General features: G+C 38.9%; 2 long non-coding RNA genes across 2 annotated transcripts; one reads left to right on the top strand and one right to left on the bottom strand.

Annotated features, from left to right (window-relative positions):
• On the bottom strand, positions 1 to 1,642 carry LOC148648109 (uncharacterized). Its single transcript, XR_015926799.1, has 2 exons — positions 1,490 to 1,642; positions 1 to 169 (listed from the first exon to the last, which is right to left on the bottom strand). It is a non-coding gene; the product is annotated as an uncharacterized LOC148648109 (long non-coding RNA).
• A 504-nt stretch (positions 1,643 to 2,146) lies between these two features.
• On the top strand, positions 2,147 to 22,556 carry LOC148648108 (uncharacterized). The gene is made up of 3 exons (XR_015926780.1): positions 2,147 to 2,456; positions 19,646 to 19,757; positions 21,151 to 22,556. It is a non-coding gene; the product is annotated as an uncharacterized LOC148648108 (long non-coding RNA).
• Positions 22,557 to 22,949: the final 393 nt, after the last annotated feature.

Raw genomic sequence — 22,949 nt, 5'->3', positions numbered from 1 at the left:
GATGTTTTAAAATTCATTTTTATTTTGAGATCTTTTGCTTATTCAGCCCCTGCTGTTTCCTGCTTATTAAGAACTGCCTCTCCTGCCCATCAGCACATTGCCTTACATGGACTCCATGCCCTGAGTGCCTATCATTGACTCAGCTCTGTTCAGCATGCAGCCGTGTTCTCTGGGGAGAGAGAGCAGGGAGTGAGTGAAGGGCTGTCAGGGGTTTAAATACATGTAATATTGTGTCCCCAGGGACTGGTGTCTACAGGAGCTGAACACACAAAGAATTTTCCTTCTGACTTCTTTCTGGAGTTTCTTCTTTTGCGGTGCCTTTTGCCTCCAGTTTTTCTGTTTTTCCAATCCATGTGAGCTGAGGTAACACTTAACTATACACCTGCATCTTCAGTATCACTCGAGCCCCCAAGGGACAGATTCTGGCAGGTGCTCTAAGCTCACTTTAAATGATCAGCAGTGGAAGGGCTTTGAAAAATGTTTAAAACAGTCAAATTTAGCAATGATTAGCTGTGGAGGTGAAATGAAAACATGCAGACACCTTGTCTGTCCAGAACTGAGGTTGTGCATCACAGCACCTACACTTTAACATTGAACTTATACCGACACTGCACTCACCCTCTCCCATTGTCCTAGTCTAGTTTTAAGTGTACATTTGTTTAGCATTTGCATAGGTACTTACAGGTAATTCCAGCATAATTAAGCATAGTTGCAACGTAATTAATTGGTATTTATTTTTAATAGTATGTGCAATTTTATTTGCTCATCTATGGACAGCATCTCCATTATACTTTTTGGACAATCAATCTGTATAAACCTATGCACATTTTGCACATATTCTATTGTTTTTACAGTGACTATGATCATCATATTTTGCACACACCTATGTATTTATTTTTATTTATTTTATATTTAATTTGTATAATTTTTCGTCTATTCTGATGTCTGTTTTTTTGCTTGTCTTGGGCTGGACTGCTGTAACACATCAATTTCCCTTCTGGATCAATAAAGTCTTATCTATCTATTTAATTATATATATGTAATTATTTATGATTGTCATGGGTACTTCATAGCAAATATGTACAGTAGTTACATATACCTCACTGACATTTGACATGACATTGTCACTATGTTTGATATACTATACATAATAATCATTGGAAGTATGAGTAAACATAACCAAACAGTAAACAAGAAAGATTTGCTAGCTGCTATACCTAAATATCACCCACCTTTTTGCAGTGGGGCAGTTATAGAAACATTCTGAGTTTCCGGGAAAAAAAATCTGGCAATAATTTTGACTTGATTTATTGTATAGATTTTTTTCTACCACAATGTTACAATTTCATAGTCTTGTTACATCCTTTCACAGGAGTAGACTGCTCAAGTCCCACAGTCTCTGCATGTTTACAATTCAGCTGATCTTAGTCCATGTTAACACCTTGCCTGAATTCTTCAGGAGCTAGAGATATAGTATAATAGGACCTACTGTATAAGACTGAACTGTGGCCCTCCAGGGTTGAAGACTCCAGTACGTTTAGTCTCACATAATTGATTTTGTATCAATATTAACTGGAGCAAGTGCATAAGCACAAAATACCCTAAAAGAACAATAGGCAAGGATAACATAATGCAACAATGAAATCTGACATGAATAATCTTAGCATCAGATTTTACTCTTTATGCTGTTTTTCTGTGTGGTGTAGAAGAGCATAAGATCATGAGACAAGTCACAAGGTCACGGCTTTTGTTCCTGTTTATCATGTGGTTTTCGTGAAAAATACATAGAAAATCAACAACGAAAGCAGAACACTTTCTGTACTGTGCATTCAGGAAAATTCAAGAGCTTGAATTACTTTCCATGGTTGTTGTTGAGCTTTGGTCTTTGTGCTGATTTTGACATAACTGCTTGTATTGACTCCCTTTCGCAATTTAGAATATCGCCACCATTAAATCTCTTGTATTAACCTAAATCATATGAGCATTTTCACTCCTGTATCAATGATGCCATTTTTAACGGAATGTGCCATAAATCCTTGTTGGCTCTCATAACACAAAACTCAATATTACACACTGCAGATTAAATCTTCTTTGACATATACTGTCAGTGCGATGATAAGATATGTCAGCCTCAGAAATATGGGTCATTTTTTGTAAACTGGCAAAAATGATTGATTAGCTATAATCTGAAGCATGTAAGTCTCTAAAATATGGATTAGCCTGATTTAATGCACTAAATGTGAAACTCTTCTGTCAACTCTGCCATCTTCTATCACCTCAATAGGTTCCCAGCTACTTATCCAAACTTATCATTTAATGAATTGGACACTATCTATTTTTCCCAGGTCTAAAGCCACCAAAGTCCTCTGCCTTGAATGTCTGACATTTTGCAGCAACTTCGAGTGCACACTGGGTTTTTGGCAGGTTACCGAAACAGTTAGCAACTCATATCTAAGGTAAGATAATTATTTTACATTTTTATATAAAAAAACGTGTTTCAGTTCAAGTCCTTGCTTAATCACTCATGTCAGCCCCAACCCCAGCTGACAGTGTGCCCCTGACTGATTTAACCCAATTTCCTTCTCTGTCCGAAGACCAGTGGAGTGTGGAGTGCATTATTTCTTTTTCAAATGGAAAATACATATTGCCTTTAACCTCCATGTACTGTGTTGTAATTGTGGATTCTGTGGTGTGGGTGGAAGAGTGCAGCTAATTACTACCTCACTAAGTGATCCAGGTTTAATACAGAGTATTCAGAAGTTTACTTTGAAAGGACCAAAGAAGCTGTACTGTCTTCCCCACATCATCTCTAACGCACTCTCACCTGTCCAGAAAATCAACACTTTATGCACCCTCAGCAATGCCCAGGCAAGCAATGAAGGAGAGAGGTGTCCCAAAGCTGCAGGTACTCTGAGCACAGGTGTTGTCTATTTGGGAGGGCTTGCAAAATTGATGATATGTGCAGTATATGCCAGTATAGCTGTGCTCGTGCAGTAACCAACAGCACGGAGCAGATTATAGAAAAGGACATAAAGAAAGAACAAGGCACACCTCTGGTTAACAGAATGGAAGCGAATATATTGAAAGGCTATGCACTTGATTTTAAGATGAAATTAAAACTTGTTAGTGAAATTTAAAAAATATGTTTCATAATTATTACATGAGAGGGTGTTTTAGAGGTAAGCAGGGCTGTTTCACAGCTCTTGGGTCTTGGGTTAGGGTGCTAAGCAGATCTTTGACTAGTTGTACTAGTAACACACAGTGATGCACTAAGCTCGATTTTTCTGTACCTGCTGTTACTCTTTATGGCAGGAGGAGAAGCAGCCCCACATCTGTTTGAGCCCCTTATTAACTTCCCAGACGGTTTGTCGAGAAGTTGTTTGGATGAGCCGTTTTCATTTGCACCACCTCTTAGCTGCAGTCTCTTGACATTTAAAAAAAAAAAAACTGGAGCAAGTAAGCATATTTACTCCAGCGTAATTCGAAACTAATTTGAATAAATCTCTGAAACCCAATTTAGTTTAATTGAGCCTCATTTTGCGAACACCTGCAGCCACTGCATTAGTGCCTGAAATGAAGCAGTTTTCCTGAGCAGGGTCACAAACAGCACCATATCTTCAGGTTTAATTTAATCAAAATGAATACAACACCGTATGTCCTATATGCATTTACATTTATTTTAAGTGAGATATGAACCTGACATATACCTGACGCTTGAAAGTAAAAAAGTGGAACTTGACATAATAATGAGACAAAAATTTGAATATGACTGTAAACAGTCCCCCAAGGTCACAGCTCTCTTTAGGGAGCCTGTTTCAGCCCAGTCAGGTAAACAATAATACAAGGTGCCACTTTATTTTAAATAGCATACATAGGGGCTTAATTGATATTTAATGAATTCACAATGTAGTGCTCTATGACATATAAAACAAAACCAATAGATGAGATTCATTTTCCTCCCAGTAATAGAGATGTGCCTCATCAAAAGTATCCATCTGTATACCGTTGCAGTTACAAGATGTGCTATTCATTAAACACTGCATTTGTGTTCATTTACACGACATTAAAGGTCACCCTACAAATTCATTGAATATCCGTTAGATCATGATTTACGGAACTCAGAACAATACAATATTGTGGGAGGACTATCGCATCCTAGATAACCAGTTATTCACTGATAGGGAGTGGAGCAAGATGTCACCTTTCTCTAGTTTTTTTTTGGGATGAAATAAGGTGTAGTTCTTAACAAAGAAAAATGAATTCAAACACTGAACTGCCATCACCTCAGCAGTACTACCTACTGCAGCTGATTCCAATTCAATCACCTTTTACATAGTCATTCTGTAATTCGTTTAACTGATTGATGGATCTTGTGTTGTACTGCTTTGTTTGCTTTGATCTCCATAATTTACAGTATTGCATTTTGCTCACTTCATAACTAATATTCACTGTTAAACAATTGTTTAGAGTCGGGGCCAAGCCTGACAGAATATGGGACAAGGCAGGATACACTCTGGATAGGATTGCAGTCTGAGAGCCACACATGAGAGACATTTGTTGAGATCAATTAATTTAGAGAGCATATCTTTGGACTGTGGTAGGAAACTGGAGCATCTGGAGAAAATGGGATATGGGATTGAAACCAGAACACATGAGTGATGAGCCAGCAGTGCTAACCAGTGCACTGTCTGATCTTAGGTTTAATGATAATAAAATGCATAATGTAATGACAGCCAGAACAAAACTAAGGCTGTGTAAATACGTCCAGATTCCTTATCTAGAGTTTAATGAATAGTCATAGTTGGCTACAGACCAAAAGTAGAGATTAAGTAGTACAAATACAAATGATACACAAAACCAAATGGTGGAGACTCATGCTTCCTAGTGCCAGCCAGATGCACCGTTTTGTCAGGATGGCTAAAATGGCACAAATAGCCCATGGCCCTTGTTAAAGACCTACAGTAGCTAATTTTAATGAAGGCTGCTTTTAAATCAAGTTGCAGTCTGCACATATTCTACATTCTGCTGGTTGTGTCTGTGATCCTTTAATGCATTTTAATTGTATTAATATTATAATTAATATTGTTTCTGGGACCTAAGGAATGGAAGCTTCAGTTCAATAGCTGAGTGCCAGGTTTCTCTCTGGTGGTGTGTAATGGGGTTGATATCCCTAGGAGGCAGCCTGCAGGGCAAAAACAGGAGAGCAGTGTCTTTTAATAAACAGTAAAATTTCAGTTTGCAAAGGAACAAGTAAAGATTTATTCCATGCTGAAAAGAGAACAACACTGCCGAAAAGAAACACAAACTCCACAGGGGTGCCACACCTGAAGAACGCTCCACAGCCAAAATGTTGTGTTTCTTTTCTTCTCTTTTCAGTGTGGAATAAGCCTTTACTTGTTCCTTTCTAGCTGACACAGCTCCCTACTTCAGTACTTCAATTTTCAGTTTGCTGCGCCTTCATAGAACTGTGACCAGCACTTCTTAGTGCTAGAATATCACAATATCAACAGTTGCACTAAAGATATAAATGTAAATATTTAATGAAATTACATTTTCTTTGAGCACAAGTAGGCCTATATTAAAACTATAACAACAATTTATTCAATTTATTGTGCTTCAATATCGATTATGTCATATTAGCATTATACAGTAAATCTGTAGTCCCTCCATAAGTACTTTAGTAAGTTTTCCCGTGAAGTTGTGCATAGCGTATCAAGAAAAGAACTTCTTTTTTCATTATTCAAGCAAAATGTGTGTGAGGAGAGTCATGCCATCAAGGTACAGCAGATTCTTGAGAATGCAAAGACTTACGCCCCTCCTCACGAGCAAACAGGACTTTGTATGCTTCTGTGTCGTTTGCTGCCTGATTTGCACACTAGCCAACTTATCGATCCTTCTCCAAATTAGAACAATTACAGCAGCCTGGCTGCCTTTTTGCTGCCTTTCATTAAAAATGGCTCTGTCGATAACTGCTGCTTATCCCGAGATTAATGCGATCTACCGCTGACAGGATGTCATTAGGTGATTATTTTGTTTCGTGGAAGATGGCAAAAGAAAGAAGGAAAGAGTGAGGAGGAAACAGATAAAGGAAAGGCGGTTACGTCACCTATCGGAAAAAAAGATCTGCAACTGGTGTGCTTTGTGTCAGACATCTTTAAAGAAGCAAGCTGTCACCAGATTCTTTAAACCCATTAAGGGGCTTTCATGGAATATGGAGGGGTGGGCCAGTACAAGCTTGGCTAATGGAACAGTGATCCTCTGAAAATGGAGCTTATACACAGCGCAGTATATACTGTACAGTGATGATAAAACTTAGCATCATTTTAAAGTGGATAGTGGACTTTTTATTGAGATCATTTATACTGTATGTGACTCCACACCAGACAGAAAATGGAGCACACACAAGCATGCATTATCAAGTACCCTGGCCTTATAGATTACGCAGAGCCTGACATGTTTATACATAATGGTGCCTCCTGGAGTGGGGCAAATGGTACTTTATAGGGAATTTTAATCCCCTTAAACAGGACAGCACAGTGGTGCAGTGGTTAGCATTACTACCGTGTATTGCTAGTGCCCTAAGCTCAATTCCTGGCCTGAGGTGCTGTCTGTGTGGAGTTTGTGTTCTTCCCATGATTGTGTGGGTTTTCTCCAGGTACTGTACTCTGGTTTCCTCCTACAATTAAAAAAAACATACTCGTAGGTTAATTGACTTTTGGGAAAATTGGGCTTGGTGTGAGTGTGCATATGTTCGTATCTGTGAGTGATGGCATTCCATCCTGGGCGTATCTTGCCTTGAACCATTTGCGAGCTGGGCTAGGCTCCAGATCCCTCACAGCCCTGAATCGATAGAAACAGTCAGAAAATAAATTACCGCAAACATGGTTTAGGTTGATAGATTTCACTAAATATGTAGAAAACCTAATAAAAACTTGCCAACTGACAAGATAGGTTATTTTATTAGGAAAGTTTATTTTCACCTGTTAAAGTGGCTGTGTAACCTCCACAAACACAATCCACATTCTGTCAAAACACACACACACAAATCAAAAGCGAAATAAGTTTGCTGGTATCTGAATAGAATAGTATTCAAATCTCTGGCTATTCTTTATCATAAGCTTTTAGCTAGATTCACTTTGCCACAAGTTGCTTTTTGCATTATTGGACAATGATATAAAAAAACTACGATTGTGAAGAAAAGGAATTAAACACAAGGAATCGTCTAAATAAATAGCCTTTAAGATTTCTTCTTTGAGTTTTTGGTGTTTGAAAATGTATCTGAAGGAATTGATTATCTGAAAGCCCTTTAAAGCAGCATCCAACACACTCAACCAGCTGCCACTGTTAGTACACATTCATCCTAAATGTAGGGTAGAGTAAACTACATCCAAGTCTAGGAACCTGTTGTCCTAATGATGCAATAAATCCATCCAAAAAATATAACTTCGTAAAACAATTCAAAAAGACCAGGATCCAATTAAATAAAAGAAATATAGTGAATTGTAAGTACAGGTGAAAAAGAATATTTTTTTCCCAGTATTACAGCAGCAAAAGAAAGTGAAGTGTCTTAGACATAGAAATGTTAAACATTTAGACAATGAAAGTGAAATATATGATGTATTAAATGAATAAAGTATTTTTTTTCCCACTCAGATGTTCACCAGGGATAAAACTGACTATATGCCTCAGGTTTTACGGTAATGATATTAATGTAGAAGAGGCAGAAGTGTTTCAGATGTTAGAAACACTTAAACTGATATCCAGGGCCTGATGGTATTCTACTAATTGTACCTAAGGGATCCATGAAAGGGTGACAAAACCAAACTAAGTCATTGTAGACTAATAAATCCTACATATTTACAAGGTTATAGAAAAATAATTCGAACTAAAATGGAGGATTACCTGAAAGCAATAGAATTCAAGGGGATAGTCAGCATGGATTTAGAAAAAGGAACACTCTGCAGGTACACCCTGCTTAATTAACTAGTTAGAGGGCTTTGAAGAAAAAGATCAGAAAATGATATAAACAGAGAACATTGAGAAAAAGTTCCTTGTAAAATTTTTTTTCCCAAATTTCAAGTGGTAATGTACTGTATGCACAAAGCCCACATAGACCGAGAACTGGATCATGGATAGAAAATGAGAGTATAGATAAGAAATCACTGATATAATTACTAAAGTATAGTACTACAGGGATCTATGATATGATTACCGCTCTTCTTCATTTCTATCAATGATTTAGATTCTGATGTAGTTAGTAAACCTGTCAAGCTTACAGGTAATAATACCAAAATAGAGCAAGCAAATAGTGTCAAAGCAGAAAAGAATGTTCAAAAATGGAAACAATTGCAAGTCTGGGCAACTGACATTTCACAAGTGTGGAGTGTTGAATTCAGGTTGCCGAAAACAGAGCAATACAGAGCTTGAAGAAACTATGAAAAAGACAGATGTTTACGTTGACACATAATTTTCATCTTCCAGACAGTGTTGGGATGCCATGAAAAGGCAAGCAGAGTGTTAGATTTATACATTTAAAGTGTAGAATTTAAACATCAAGGAAGGATTTTAGATTACCCAAAATATATTTCTTCCTGGAGAATTTCAGCCTGGAGAAGAGGGACTCAATACATTCCAAGCTCAAAGAAATGTTCTGTGCTGACAGACTAAAAGGCAAAATATTTTATTTTTAAAAAGAGTAGGCTAAAAAGGACATTATGTAGAAAAGTGTCTAGATAAGATGCTTTCATCAATTAGCTATCAGCATCTGAACAATCTACATGGGTCTATGGCCTCTTCTTATTGTAACCCCTCTTATACTGTTAAGGCAGATATTGCTACAGATGCAATGGAATCGTACCGGTTCTGGTACAGACGCTCACTTCATAAAGTGAGAGTCCGTGTGAGTCAGTGTTGTAAACCAGGAGTGTGGACAATGTGATGAAGAAAAGACTTGACATGGTGAATTTCTGTTTCTGTGTTCAAGCCTGCTTTGGGAATCTTTTGCTGTTGTAGCATAATATCAGTATCTGTGCCTATGCAGATATCTTAATTCATTTTCTACAGTTCCCCAGCAAAGCGGACCCAGTGACTTCTGGGTCAGCTTATTTATATTGATAAACAGGCTTTGCACTTGCTGACAGAGCTTCTGATCTCCCTCTGCTTGTCTTTACTGATACCGCTTACAACCAGTCATATCAACACACTTTAACTATCCATTGAACTACAGTGAACTTTAACATTACAGGATGTACGGTAATCATTGCAGATCAGTGCAAGATGACATATTGACTTATTGAGACTAACCAGGATGTGTAATGCTGACCCTAATTTGTCAAGGGCAAGCATTGCCTTATGAATGACTTTTACATACTTTAGGCTTGTAACACTGGCTGTACAACATCCCCTGTTAATGGTTGTGCTTTACGAACAAATACAAAGGGGTTGTCAAACTTTCTCTTGCACTCACAAGTTCTTTGTCCCCCATTTAGAATGATGGAAAAAGATTAAATTGTTTAACATACTGTGGTAAATTCCATTTATTTTCACTGTGAGTTGTTTGATATTAGAACCATATTGTCTGTCTTGAATTCTTTAAATGATATTTGCAAATTATGTTAGTCTTTATGTTGTCCTCTTGTTTCAGGGTCCATGTGAATAAATAGGTAGTGCAGTGATTAGCATTGCTGCCTCATATTGCTGGTGCCTTAAGTTCACTTCCAGTCCTGAGGTGATGTTTGTGCGGACTTTGTGTTCTCTCCATGGTTGTGTGGGTTTTCTCTGGGTGCTTTCCTTCGGCAGTCATAAAACATACTGGTAGGTTAACTGGTTTCTGGGAAAATTGGCCTTGGTGTGAGTGTGTGTGTTCGTATCTGCGTGTGGCCCGTGACAGAATGACTTCCTTCCCAGAGTGTATCCTGCCTTGTGCCCAGTGCTTGCTGGGATATGTTCCCCCACTACCCTGAATTGGGAGAAGCAGCTAGAAGATGGATGGATGTATGAATAGGAAGAATTAATCGTGTCATCAGCAGAACCTGAGCAAGTGGGAGGAGGATTGTGTTTAAATATGGGTTTGTAACACTTGTTAGTTGTTGGGGCAGTTGAGAGTGCTGGGAGAAGTTTGAAATCTTGTAAGAGGACTAGAAACTAGCCTTTTGATGTTTTTTATCCTTGGGAATTGAGTTGTAAAGGCTAATCTAGGAGGAACAGGGTACAGGATGAACCACATCCTGGACAGGATACCAGTCCATCACCGGGCACACCCACCATGGATATGGGAAGCAATTAGTCACCAGCACGTCTTTGGAAAGTGAGAGGAACCCGAGCACTTGGAGAAAACCAATGCAGATACAAAGAGAATAAGTGAAATCCACACAGCAGGTGAAATCAAATGCAAGACCTGCATTTAGAGCTGTGAGGCTGCAGTGCTAACTGCCACACTGCACTATTTACTCAGAATTAGTGCTAAAGAGTGCGAAAAAAACCATATGACTTACAGCAAGACAACTTCATCATTAAAAACCCTGTATGCATTTAAACTAGTTAAATCAGCAGATCATTCCATGCAATTAAAACATTTGAGTAATATTGTTACCGTTTTGAGTGATAGTTTTTAGTATCAAACTTTTTAAGAGAACATTGAAAATACTGACAGAACTATTACAAGACAAAAGGCTGTGGTCAGGAAACTTTGAGCCTTACACTGATATAACCAAAGAATTTGGCATTTTTCCTTTCAATTTCAAGTGAACAGGGGTGCTGAGCTGAACACTTGTTCGAAGAAAAGTATCACTTCCCAGAAATGAGAGCAAATGAGGCTCAAAGACACATACTCTGATCCCCAGCACAACACCGAATAATTTAACATGGCCTCATCCTTCTCACCTCCCTCTTTGTCTTCTGTGCTGTGCAAGATAAACACACTCCAGCCATTTGTTTTGGAAAAGAAAAAGGATGTGAAGTGTTTAACCAAAGGGATTAGCACAACCCTGTTGCTGCTATAGACCTTCTGTCAAGCCTGCTGGAGAGCTCCCTGACTGATGGCTCTGTTTAACATTGCTGCCATTACCAAGAAACAACAGTGGCTGCCTTTCTTCAGTTAATGGAGATTTGTTGAGAAAGGAAAGAGGAGAGCTTGTAGTTTACACTAGCAGAGACCAGGAAATTGAAAAGCTATTTGTCTTTCACAGAGCTGATACAGTAGATTAAGTGAAGGGGTTATGCAGTAATGGAGAAAAAGTATTATCCTTTGCTATTTTCTACAGCAGATACAGCAAGATTCATCTTCAGCCAGAGGATTAGGTCATCTACATTTTTGCAAAAGTACTATGTGAGTGAATTCCAAACCTAAAAAGCAGGTTAAAGCTGATCATATAAGATTATTTTGGCAGAGAATAGTCTAAAAGAAAACTGCACCTGAGAGAAACTGTAGGATGAAGATGGCAAAATTTCAAACTCAAGAATATACTCATTTCTTCGAAACTGGAAACCACACTGAGCTGGAGCTGACCCCCTTATCCTTGTTGTTCGACCCATCCATTGACTATCACACAACCTTATTCTGTTCAAGGTTAGGGCACAATAGAGCCTATCCTGCAAGCTTAGGGAGCAAGACAGGAGTGAAAGCACATCAATACTACTCCCCTGGAAGGATACCAGTCTGTTGCAGAGCAACAAAGAAAGGGACAGCTTAGAATAGTTAATCGGTTGTAGACAGTACAACTATGAAATCATGGCACCCAGTGACTCACACAAACACAGTGAGAACATGCAAACTCCACACAAATAGGTGTCTGAGGCTGGAACTTCAGACCCTGGGGCTATGGAGATTCTAAACCAGGTTTGATAACAAACCAATGTTCATTTCCCAATATTCACCTTCCAAATGCTGCTAATCCCCCAAATCCACTGAACACATTTTGGTTTTTTACCCCCTGGGATTTTTTCAGAGCAGTGTATAACATCTTCAATTTGGGACCGACACCCCAACACACTGAAGATGAGAGAAAAAGAGAGAGAGAGAGAGACGGATTATGAGAAATTGAGACAGGGGATGGAGGAGGAAACGGGAAAACTGATATGGAGAAAAAAAGAGAGACAGAGATTCAGTGCAAGGTCCAGAGACTGCGAGAGCAGCATGAGTTGATTAAGTCAAGCTGTAGATCGCCTGCAGCAAAACAGACGTACCATCGGTAGCATTCAATTTCTCAAGATTAATCCTGTTAGAGCTGGGGAAACCACAAGGGACTGCAGGAGTGGGGGCAAGAGAAAGAGGGGAGGAGATGTCTGCAAGCAAGAGAGCTGCAGCAATCAAGCACTATCAGCGCAGGTGTTTCACTGGTGTCCCATACAATACTGTCTAGCACACAAACCCACTCAGACCTGTTTCTAAGACCTGACACCCAGGCCATACGTTCGTCCATTATCAGAATGCTGCAGGTACCTGGAGTTTATCCCAAAAGCACAGGCTACAAGACAGGATTTCAGCCGGAACAGGACATGCGGGGCATGCAAGTGGAAGCACAGAGTGAAAATGTAAACACATCAATTAACCCAGCCAGCGTGCTTTTGAAAGGTAGAAAGGAAGAAAGCAGCCAGTAAAAATCCATCAGAATGTTGGGGGAACATGCAAACTCCACACAAAAGATGCCCTAGTCCAGAATAACCCGTAGAAGTACATGCTACCCAGGTGTGCTTTTTTGTCAGGACTACCATTTATATGGCTAACCGTGATACATTTGGAGTGTAATGTATTAAAGCACTGTAAACTACCACATGATAGCTTAGAGAAAATATGGTAAGTGAATATAAAATCTAGAAAATGCAAAATGGTAGAAGTGCAGAACCAGAGTATTTACTGAGTTAAATCAAGAATTGATTCAAAACGTGACAAACCTTAGGATTTCAATATGGAACGCACTAGAATGTCTTCTGCATATGACTGTCAGGCTGTGGATGAAAAGAATGGCATAGTGACTATAGTATGCCCTCTTGCTAAACAGAACGTCTGAGTCAATCTCAGCTGCAGCTGGAAACAGGGCCTTGGTAAGACTTGTCAGCCTTTGTGATGTTAAAATCAATCAATCTAAGCTTTTTTGTCATAACAATGGGTTATGGTTCTTTATGTTGTTTTGCGGAATGGGTACAAATGACACAGAAAGTACAATCAAATAATTACCTACTTGGAAACATACAGTACACATGAAATCAAAGGACCACAGACTGTGTATAACGCCTACTAAAAGGGTAAACATTTACCAGTATCTTAGAAACCAAACTTTTCTAATCAAGGAAGAAAACAAATCTCCTTGTGATTTTCTCAGTCATGGCTGAAAATGAGTTCTCTATTGTGGCTCCCTTTTTTTGTAGAAGAGCTATTGAGATGTTCTGGAAGCTGCGCCTGTGTGAACAGTGTTACAGCTTTTTATTTGTTTGCTGGCCAAGAGGGTCATGGTGGAAGGCTCTATTTCCTCTCTCTAACTCATCTGATTGAGAGGAAGCTAATTTGCACTTCTAACTCCGGACCAAGGATTTTTCTAGTTATTGGAGTCACAAAGATAGATGCCCTGCTGTCTATTGATGCACCTACACAGAGCTCTCTGTGCGTGATATTATTATTACCATTTTTATGTTGATCTAATCGATGTAAAAAAAGCAATTAAACTGAAACACTTTACTGCTTAGAGTTTATGCATTCTCTATTTATCTGTTGTAGTCGCACTCGGAGACAAAATTGCCAGTTATTTTTTTTATTTTAATGTAAAGAGTTCCCTGTTTTCTCAAACTATTCTGCAGTTCTTTTTCATTCTATTCTGCAGTGCACAGGGAATTTGTGTCTCCAGGGGTCCATGAACACCTTATCCCAGCCACCACAACTTCCATTTTGAGCTCTAATCTAATTGATTTCCATCTTAAAAAGTGAGACTTTGGTTTAGTGCTTTTTTATGACAAATTGAGTCATATTAATATTCTCGTTGTAGATCTACAGGAGGCCCATTTTTGGTCATACAGAATGGAAGGTGCTACAGTGACACCTAAAATAACACATCAGATTAAAACTTTACACTGAAGACCTCCTGGAGGCTATAGATTTTGGTTCGATTCAGCACTTTTTAGACAGCACCTAATGAGAAGGAAATACAATCTACAAATGTGTTCTTATTTTAGATATACTGTCATTTGTTGGATTTAACAGTCATCAGCCTTATAACCAGGAAGAAAGAAAAATATCCCACCCACATTTTTCACTACTACCTCGTGAGTGTAGGATGCTTTTAATTTTCTTCCCACTTTGCTCATTTTATTGTGAGCAATTAGCATGCACGTGTCTTAAAACCCGGTACAGTTTTTCAAGAGCTTTTGCAAGCAAAATGTGGATGCACTTACGGCCAGATTAAAAATGACCTATCCATTTTTGGAAGCTTATTTTAGATGAAAGAAACAGCCACATACTGTACACATAGGATTTGCTGTTATTTTCAGGATGTAACAAATTGCATGTTGGGCTCAATTATGATGTACTTATGGCAATCCCAGAATCACAAAATAGTGCTATGAACATAACCAATACCAAACTACACATGCTATTCTGTTTGTGTTTGTGAATGAGCTACATAAGTGGCACAGCTGCAGTCAGGTATAGTTACATTAGCGGCCATAGTCACAAAGTTGCTGCAGAGAGAGCTGTCACTTTTAAAATAATATTTAATGCTTCCTACAGTAAATGTACAACAATAAACATTACTTACATTTGTTTAGAAAAAATTATACTTGTACCTTAACCTGGACACACCTGTCTAGTTGCAGTTTTAAGTACAGATTTAGTTGCATCCTGAATATAGTCCAGTGTGAGTTTCCAGTGTGATGTGTACGTTTCACTGGATTTTAATTTACAGAAGCTTGATTTCATATCCACAACAAATCAAAGAAGATTTTCATTGAGCTGGTGTGATATCATCACACTCTAAAGTGTCTTGAGACCGGAACAAGTTGCCAGGCCACTCATTGCACAGGCAAATTCCTTGATATCCTTTAAGAAACTGCTGGTGGAGATCCTTCAGGTGCCCCAGAATGGGCACCCTTTTGCATAATTAAGCTTTAGTATCAATTTAACAAAGGTTTAATACTTCACTTCTTTCAGTTTAGGGGCAACTCTGTGTCCCCAAAACCGCCTGGGCCAGCTGGTAGTTTATGCTTCAATTCATTTTTTAACCTCTTTTTCCAATTCATGGTTGCAGGGGAGCCAGAGCCTTTCCTAGCACACAATGTGCACAAGGCAGGATACACCCTGTATGGGACACCAGTCCATTGCAAGTCAAACACACAGACACAAACACATGCATTTATACCATGGCCATTTTTTTCGTAACCCACACAAAAATGGGGAGAACAAACTCTACAAAGATAGCACCCCACTTCCAGAATTCAACCCAGGACCCCAGTGCTGCTAGACAGGCATGTTAATCACTGTGCCTGGTATTTTTATGCAGGGCTGTATTGCACACACTACCCAATGGATTTAAGCAGAAAATGCAGTGTTAACTCATTAAAAAAGAGAAATGACAGCTTCAGTGTTGCATTTTACAGCTGTTACCTGACCCAAGGTTGTGCAAGTTAATTGGAAAATGCCCAGTAAAAGGAATTAGTTTTGTTCTGTCTTAGAAATGAAACGAGTGTACTATATGCACAGGCTGTTGTTTTCTTGAAACTAATCTCCCACTCAGACAAACAAATGTGATTTATCCATGCTTGTTTCTGCATTGTAATTGCTCTAATTATTCTTATTAATTTATTTGTGTGCATGGTTAATTTTTCTTAGCATTATATGCCTGCCTGGGTAAGGTCACACCTCTTGGCAGTGTAACATGTAATGCACTGTGCCATGCTGATAGCCAGTAGGTAATTTGGTTTTAGTAGTTTTATGTGCTCTTCTGAGTTTTTTTCAGTACAATCCATTAAAAAGAAATGTATATGCATTAGGCAACAGAAGCAGGTCTGAATACCATAATACAGGGTGCTCTTGTAGTCTCTGCCTGCTCTCTTTATAGGGCCTAATTGTCTCATTTAATATCCACGAATGTTATTTGATTAAGATCTGTGTATACTATTGGCGTTATAGTCCAGCCGTAGACATTATTTGGACATCATTATTATATGTATAGAGTCTCTGTACATCCTTAGATTCAGTCTTTATATAGTTCTTTAATTTTCTTTCCTAGTTTCGTGAAGGAACAGTGGGATTCCCTCCAGGGGAATTGAATCAAGCTGCCAGGGACACATTTTGCAAAGTCTCTCCATCCGGATTACGGAACGTTTTAGTACATGGAAAAAAAAAGAGACCCTTCTCTGCTGGAAAATGATGGCACTCACTCAGGTCAGTCCTCTGAGCCTGCAAGTGCAGCGCTCAGCACTGTGCAAAATAAACCTCATGATCAATTAACATCTTCTGTACTTGTTTCTATCGCTGATCTGTCTGTTGTAAGAAAAATAAAACATGGCTGTTTCAGCATAAGGATGTTTGAGGCACCCTGTTAAAAAGCCTAGACATTTTACTAAAACCCTGGTTACCTTTTCAAATTTGGCATCAAGCTAAAGCACAGATAGATCATAGCATGTGATCCCTGGATCTGGGAGCAATGTAAAAAAAGAGAAGAAAGAGGGAGACCAAATGTAACCATCTGACAATGTGAGGAATGGGTACGATAACAGGAGTCACTTGGAGGGGAGCAGGTGCCATAGTTTCAGGGAAAGGGCTGTCAGAAAGCAACACTTCTTCACAGCATCAGTCATTTGCCCAGACAAGAGGTCGGAAAATCCAGCTGAGCCTCTGGGATGAACATGAATGTCACATTAGTCATTTTGATGCTCATCTCCTCCTTTGCACTGACTGATATAACATCCTTCTAGACACCTCTGGCACCTTCGGCAGTGTGTGTAGCATAGCACCTAGGTTTGGATTGACAAAAATGAACAGACCAAGATTTATGGTGCCGTTATCAGCATGGGACTAACTCAATGCAGTGACTCCTAATCTTGGTCCTGGTGACCCCATACACCTGCTTAATTGATCTAAGAAGTTGCTTTAATTGAATTGTGCATTTTGATTCTAGTCACAAGTTTGGGATTCTATTTCACTTACAAAATGCCACAGTGAAAGCTCAAACATGTTTAAGAGCTGGGAACAAACAGTTTAGATTAATCTTATTATTATAAAGTCAATGAAGGGTTTGATTGTGTAACTGAGGGCTCCATTGGAATAAAAAGCAACAGTTGTGTGGGTTACCAGGAACAGGATTGGGAACCACTGAAGTATTGTTTGCCAAGGTACATTTTTAAGTATGGACACTTGATTGGTTTTATGGTCAGATGAAAGAATAATATTAGGATTTTCATCTGAGCTAGGGCTGGAATACTGGAATAATGTGCTCAGACATCTGCAGGAATACAGTAAGTCAATCCAAAGAACTCCTTCGGGATCAGCAACAAAGCAAGTTGCTGGCATTACAAGTGAAGAGTATTATATGTATGATCATTCAGTTCAGAGAACGAGACATGGCTTTTTACACAGAGATTGGTGAGCATCTGGTGAACTGCCTGACTACATTGTTGAATCTGATTGCTTGGGGTGGGATCCTTTTGGAAACAGTCCAAAGAAATTGCTGAATTGTTAAGGTGCCGCAGACAAGCAAGACAGGCCTATTGGACTCCCCTGTTTGTAGACTTTTCTCAGGTTCTGTTGTACTGTTACTTTAATGACTCCAGGAGGCTTCAAACTGGGATTGGGCATTGTAACAGTGTATATAATCAGTATATAAACTTCAGTCAAGGGACACGTTTTCAGCTGTCGACATTCTTTTAAACTCTTTTTTCTTTCAATAATTGTTTTAAGACAATTCATAAACTAAGACACCTGTGTTTTCTACTGCCAGCACGTTTTTCAGGGATTTACACAAGTTTTACAAATACAAAGGCATCATGGTATACAACCCTCTACCTCTGCTGTTAATTCTATTTATTCTGATCAGCACTTTTGTAAATTAGGATTATTTACCGACCTTCTAAATTGAGATTACAGTGCACCATCTGCGCTTCCAGTTGTTTGCCATTCATTATCTTGATCTATAATTTCTGTTTTACACATCCCAAAAGATAATATAAAAATTTGGTGGCCGCAGGAACCTGTTTTTATAATTTTGTTCAGTCGATTCACAGCAGCAGGTATTGTGGCGTGTTCTGTGAGTCATAATGTGTGGCTAACCCAGACCTTTTACAGAACAGAAAGCAACTATAATATAATAGTTATATTATACTAAAGTTTCTCTTGAAATACTGAAATAGAAATACTTTGAAATAGAAACTGACTTTAAAGCCAAACATAATTTAGTAGAGGTAGTCAGTTTTACTGATTGTTATCCAATAAAAATGATCCTTGAGCAATATATCTCTAAGACACTACACTAAAAAACCAAGCAAATCTAATATGCATTTATTACAGGAATAGCAGCAAGAAGCTCAACTGTAGAAGCTTCAGTAAACTGCTTTATTATAGAAGGGACAGTAGTAAAAATAACTAATTTAGTATGGTGTTTCAGTTTTGTCATAGAAACTTTATTAAAAAAAGTATCACTATTAAAACCTAGAAGCCCACATTACCTATGAGTACAAATATAGCTGTAGTAATACTGTGCCAATCAGAGTTTCATGTGTTTAAACTTCAAACATAGCTGACACTGTTATATTAACTTCAATATATTGTATGTACTACATGGTTACTTACAAAAGTCCTAAGAGGTTATTTTTTTAGAAACACAGGAATGCTACCCCTCCCCCACGCCTCCGAATTGGATGAAGCAGTTAGAAAAACCTCTCAGATCAGCACCATGGCACAGAGGTTAGCAGCACTGGGGCTCTGGGTTGTATTCAAGACCTGGGGTGCTACTGTATGTGTGTGGAGCTTGACTCTTCTCCATGTGTTTGTGTTTGTGTGGGTTTTCTCTTGGTAATCTGATTTCTTCCTACAGTCCAAAGACATACTGGTAGGTTAATTGGTTTCTGGGAAAACTGACCCTGTTGTGTGTGTCTAGGTGAGCCCTATGATGAACTGGCTTCCTGTCCAGGGTGTACCCCGCCTTGCTCCCTTTGCTTGTCAGGATAGGTTCTTGCTCCCCCATGACCCTGAATTGAATAGTGTTTAAAAAATGGAGGGGTGGATGGCTGAATCTTCTCCTCATTTTTCAACACTTGTCATGTACTTACCTAATAACGCACAATTTTTAGAATTTTTTTTTTTTTTTTAGTTTTCATGCTTTTTGTCTAACTGCAGAACAAAACAAAAGGGTTTTCAAAACCTCACCGGGAGATAACACAGGAAAGATTCATACTGGTGTCACATACAGCAGTGGAGCTATGCTACAAAAAAGATACCCTCAGCATGCAGCTACAAGACCAGTTAATAGAAAGCACGGGGATTTCAACACTGTGGGTTCTGTTACATTCATGAAGGAACAATAAAAGTGAAAATGTTTCAGTCCTTCAGTATTGATTCAGGTACATCCTATTGCTGTGGACATCAGAACTGTCCACTGAGTCAGCAGCTGTTGGGATCTCTGCAGGGGGTCACTGTGTCTCATTCTCTCCCCTGTTGGCACAGGAGTTCTCACCAGACAGTTATGTCTGAAAAAGAGGTGACAATTCCACATCGTTCTTAAAAACCACTGGATATCAGCTGGAAAAATAATGAATGGAAAGGATGTGGTTGGCATGTGAGTCTTGAAATAAATGGAACGCATTTGAAACAACTTCTTGTAAAAAAAAATAAAAGGAGGTCGTATCAGTAAAGGGCCTAAAAGATCTGAATTATCATCTCTCACAATGCCAGGAAAAAAAAACATGGGACATCTCGTTACAAAGCATAAATAAGAAATTAGTTAAAAAGTGTCTTAATTAATCATGTCCACAGTCAGGATCCCACGAGTAATGGGCTGTAATTCTCGCAGACATTATTCTCTGCAGGGGGAGAAAATGATGAGTCATCAGACATTAATTTATGTGGCCAACAGCAACAACATGAAAGAAGTGATTAAAAATATTATAACAGTGTTGCACGCCAAACTATTTATGTGTCTGGCTACAGAGCCTAATGCTTAATTTGTGATGGGTAAAGGATTAGTTTAATCTTTCACCTTTAGCCAGCGTTTGCCACCCAAGTCTGGGCACAATGCCTCCTTGGTCTGCTGATTCAGCACAGCTTGGGCGAATGTTGTCATGAACTAGACAGGTGGCAGGCTTAACCCCTTGCAGTCCTACATTAGAACTGGTCAGAAATGTGCGAAGTTCCTCTTTTGCAAGGTACATCTGGGTCCTGATCTGACTCACACACAGTACTGGTTCTATGTAAATGTGGAAATGATTGTACATGCATTTCTAACTAAATCCACATCTCGGTTTACAAACACAAGCAAATCAGAGCCTGGCTTTCTGATCCAGCCACATGAGAGAAACATCTCATGACTACCTGATAGAGGAGATTTTGATCACTGATGTTATTCTCATTAATTTAATATTTTGTGGTCACTGTGGCTAAGGATCTGTGCCCGTGGCTGGAAGGTTGCTGGTTCAAATCCTGCAGCCGGCAGAGGAACCCTGAGTGAGGCCCTTAACCCCAACTGCTCCAGGGGCGCCGTACAATGGCAGACCCTGCGCTCTGACCCCAGGCTCTCTCCCTGTCTGTGTGTCTGTATGTCTCATAGAGAGCAAGCTGGGGTATGCGAAAAGATAATTCCTAATGCAAGAAATTGTAAAGGGTTAATAAAGTAATGTTATTATTATTAATGAACTTTGAACACTCTTCGCTGTAAGTTAATGAACAGTTAGCAAATGACAGCACAGTCTACTTGCTTACACTGACTTCACTAACAATAAAGGCAGACAGCCCACAGATCTGGTTCCAAAGTAAAAAACAGGTTACAATAAACATCTATAACAGTTACTGTTATTAAAATCAATGTACATATTGTTGTAATGTTAATTTGATAAGAATATAAAATTGTAATGTGACACTGACTGAAATAATGATTAACAATTTGGATGAACTGTTTGACCAATATTATTCATTGCACACATTTTCATCCTATTCATCTCTCTAATTCTTTTTAGGTTTTAGGTTGCATTCTCCTTTGAGGTCATCATGCAACTGATGCAAAATGTATTTGACTAAAACGGAATCCTTACAAAGCTCAAGACTGTAAACAATGTGGAAATGTGAATCCTCATTTGCAAAGGTAGAACATATTGTAAAGGAAATTAGAAGAAAAATATAACATTGATGGACAAGAGAAATCAGCCTACAGAAGAAATTCACCTGAATTTACTTCATCAAGCCTCATGTAAATTGCAAAGATCTCAATCTGTTAACCCATGCAATACAAAATCAGTGAAAATTAATCTTCAATGGCAGCAGGGGACACACAAGAAAAGAGGCACAGAAAGAGTTGGAAAAAGAAAATGTGAAGGAAAGTGTGACAGACAGCTTGGGACAGATGATATGGATGACAGAAGGTTCAGAGCAGAAAACTCATCACCTGGTCTTCTAGGGCGGGTATACAGTACTTCCGTTCCACCCTGAGGTTATCCGCATACTTAATTGGTGGTAATGACTACTTGCCCAGGGTAGGTGATGGATTAGAGAGAATTGCTAACTTTGAGGAGTTGATCATTTTGCATAGGGCCAATGCTGCAGCTCCCCACCTGTAGCCCGTGACACTCATTCTGTATGACTGAATGATGGGCTATGTCCAAAATGCCACACTGATCTGCAATAATAATGCAGCATGAGCACACTGCTTTGTACAAGACGGAGACAGTGACAGAAAGTGGGAGTGAACAGGGGGAAGTCAGGAGAGATGGATTACTGCCTAATAGCACCCCATTCCCTGCCACCCACCCCCCACAAACATGTAGCATGCTCTTGTTGATGGATGAGCAGCCTGGAAATATATATAATAAGCACATGCTGCTATTTCTCCTGTTCTGTCACGCAGAGCCTCCTGGTAAGACACTGAGCAACTCAGGGGACTCCTACACTGCTAAACAGTCATCAACAACAACTGCCACAGCTGGTGGTCTGCTGAGGCTGAGAAGATCCCCCTCAAATGCTGTGAATTGTTCAACCCTTCAGGCCGAGAAAGGAACTGTTATACCTACAGTATAGGTTCCCACACAGGTCTAATACAGTATGTGCAACCCAGTCCAAGAATTCATTTAAATGAAAATATTTCTGCGTTAAAGAAATTAAAGAGCTTCAGTTAACTCCATAACTGTGAATATAGATTTTTTTTTCTGGTTTGGATAGTCTTGTTCTGGTGTTAATTGGATCAAAAGCCTGAGTATGAGATGAAGGCGTTGTAAAGCACTGACTTCTGGGTTGATAATGGTTTACTACCATTATTTTTAATAAGCAGCTGATTTGTGAATGTGGGACAGATATGTCATTTTATAAATGATTTGGTGAGGGGAGGCATTTACACTCCCCACCCACAAGAATAAAATTCCAAAAACCTGGAGTCTGGGTTTGTTTTTGCTAAGTTAGCAATCAAAAAGTTTTTTCTATGACCGCTTCTTCATGTTCCTGAGTCTTATCTGCTTTTTTAACTGTTAGGTTAAGCTGTGTTACTTTTAGTACATTCATGCTTAATTTACACAAAAAAGCCTTAAGATTGAGATATAGAGAATCTAAAGACTGATGTTGTGAAAGCTTTTGCTTACTCCCTTTGACTCAATTTGATGAATTAGTTAAAATGACTGGTCATTTTAGTCTCGGAAATGGAAGTCATTTCAGTTCAGGAGGCATAACAACACTGAGTCATTCTCACACAGCTGTACCTAATCACCATCATTATGACACTAGCTACAGGTACAGTACTCAACACAAATGCCTCCATTTGTATTTTGTCTCA

Source organism: Lepisosteus platostomus, chromosome 15 (genome assembly GCF_059453375.1).
Source record: "Lepisosteus platostomus isolate fLepPlt1 chromosome 15, fLepPlt1.hap1, whole genome shotgun sequence".
Classification (NCBI taxonomy): domain Eukaryota; kingdom Metazoa; phylum Chordata; class Actinopteri; order Semionotiformes; family Lepisosteidae; genus Lepisosteus; species Lepisosteus platostomus.
This window is presented reverse-complemented; position numbering and strand designations above follow the sequence as displayed.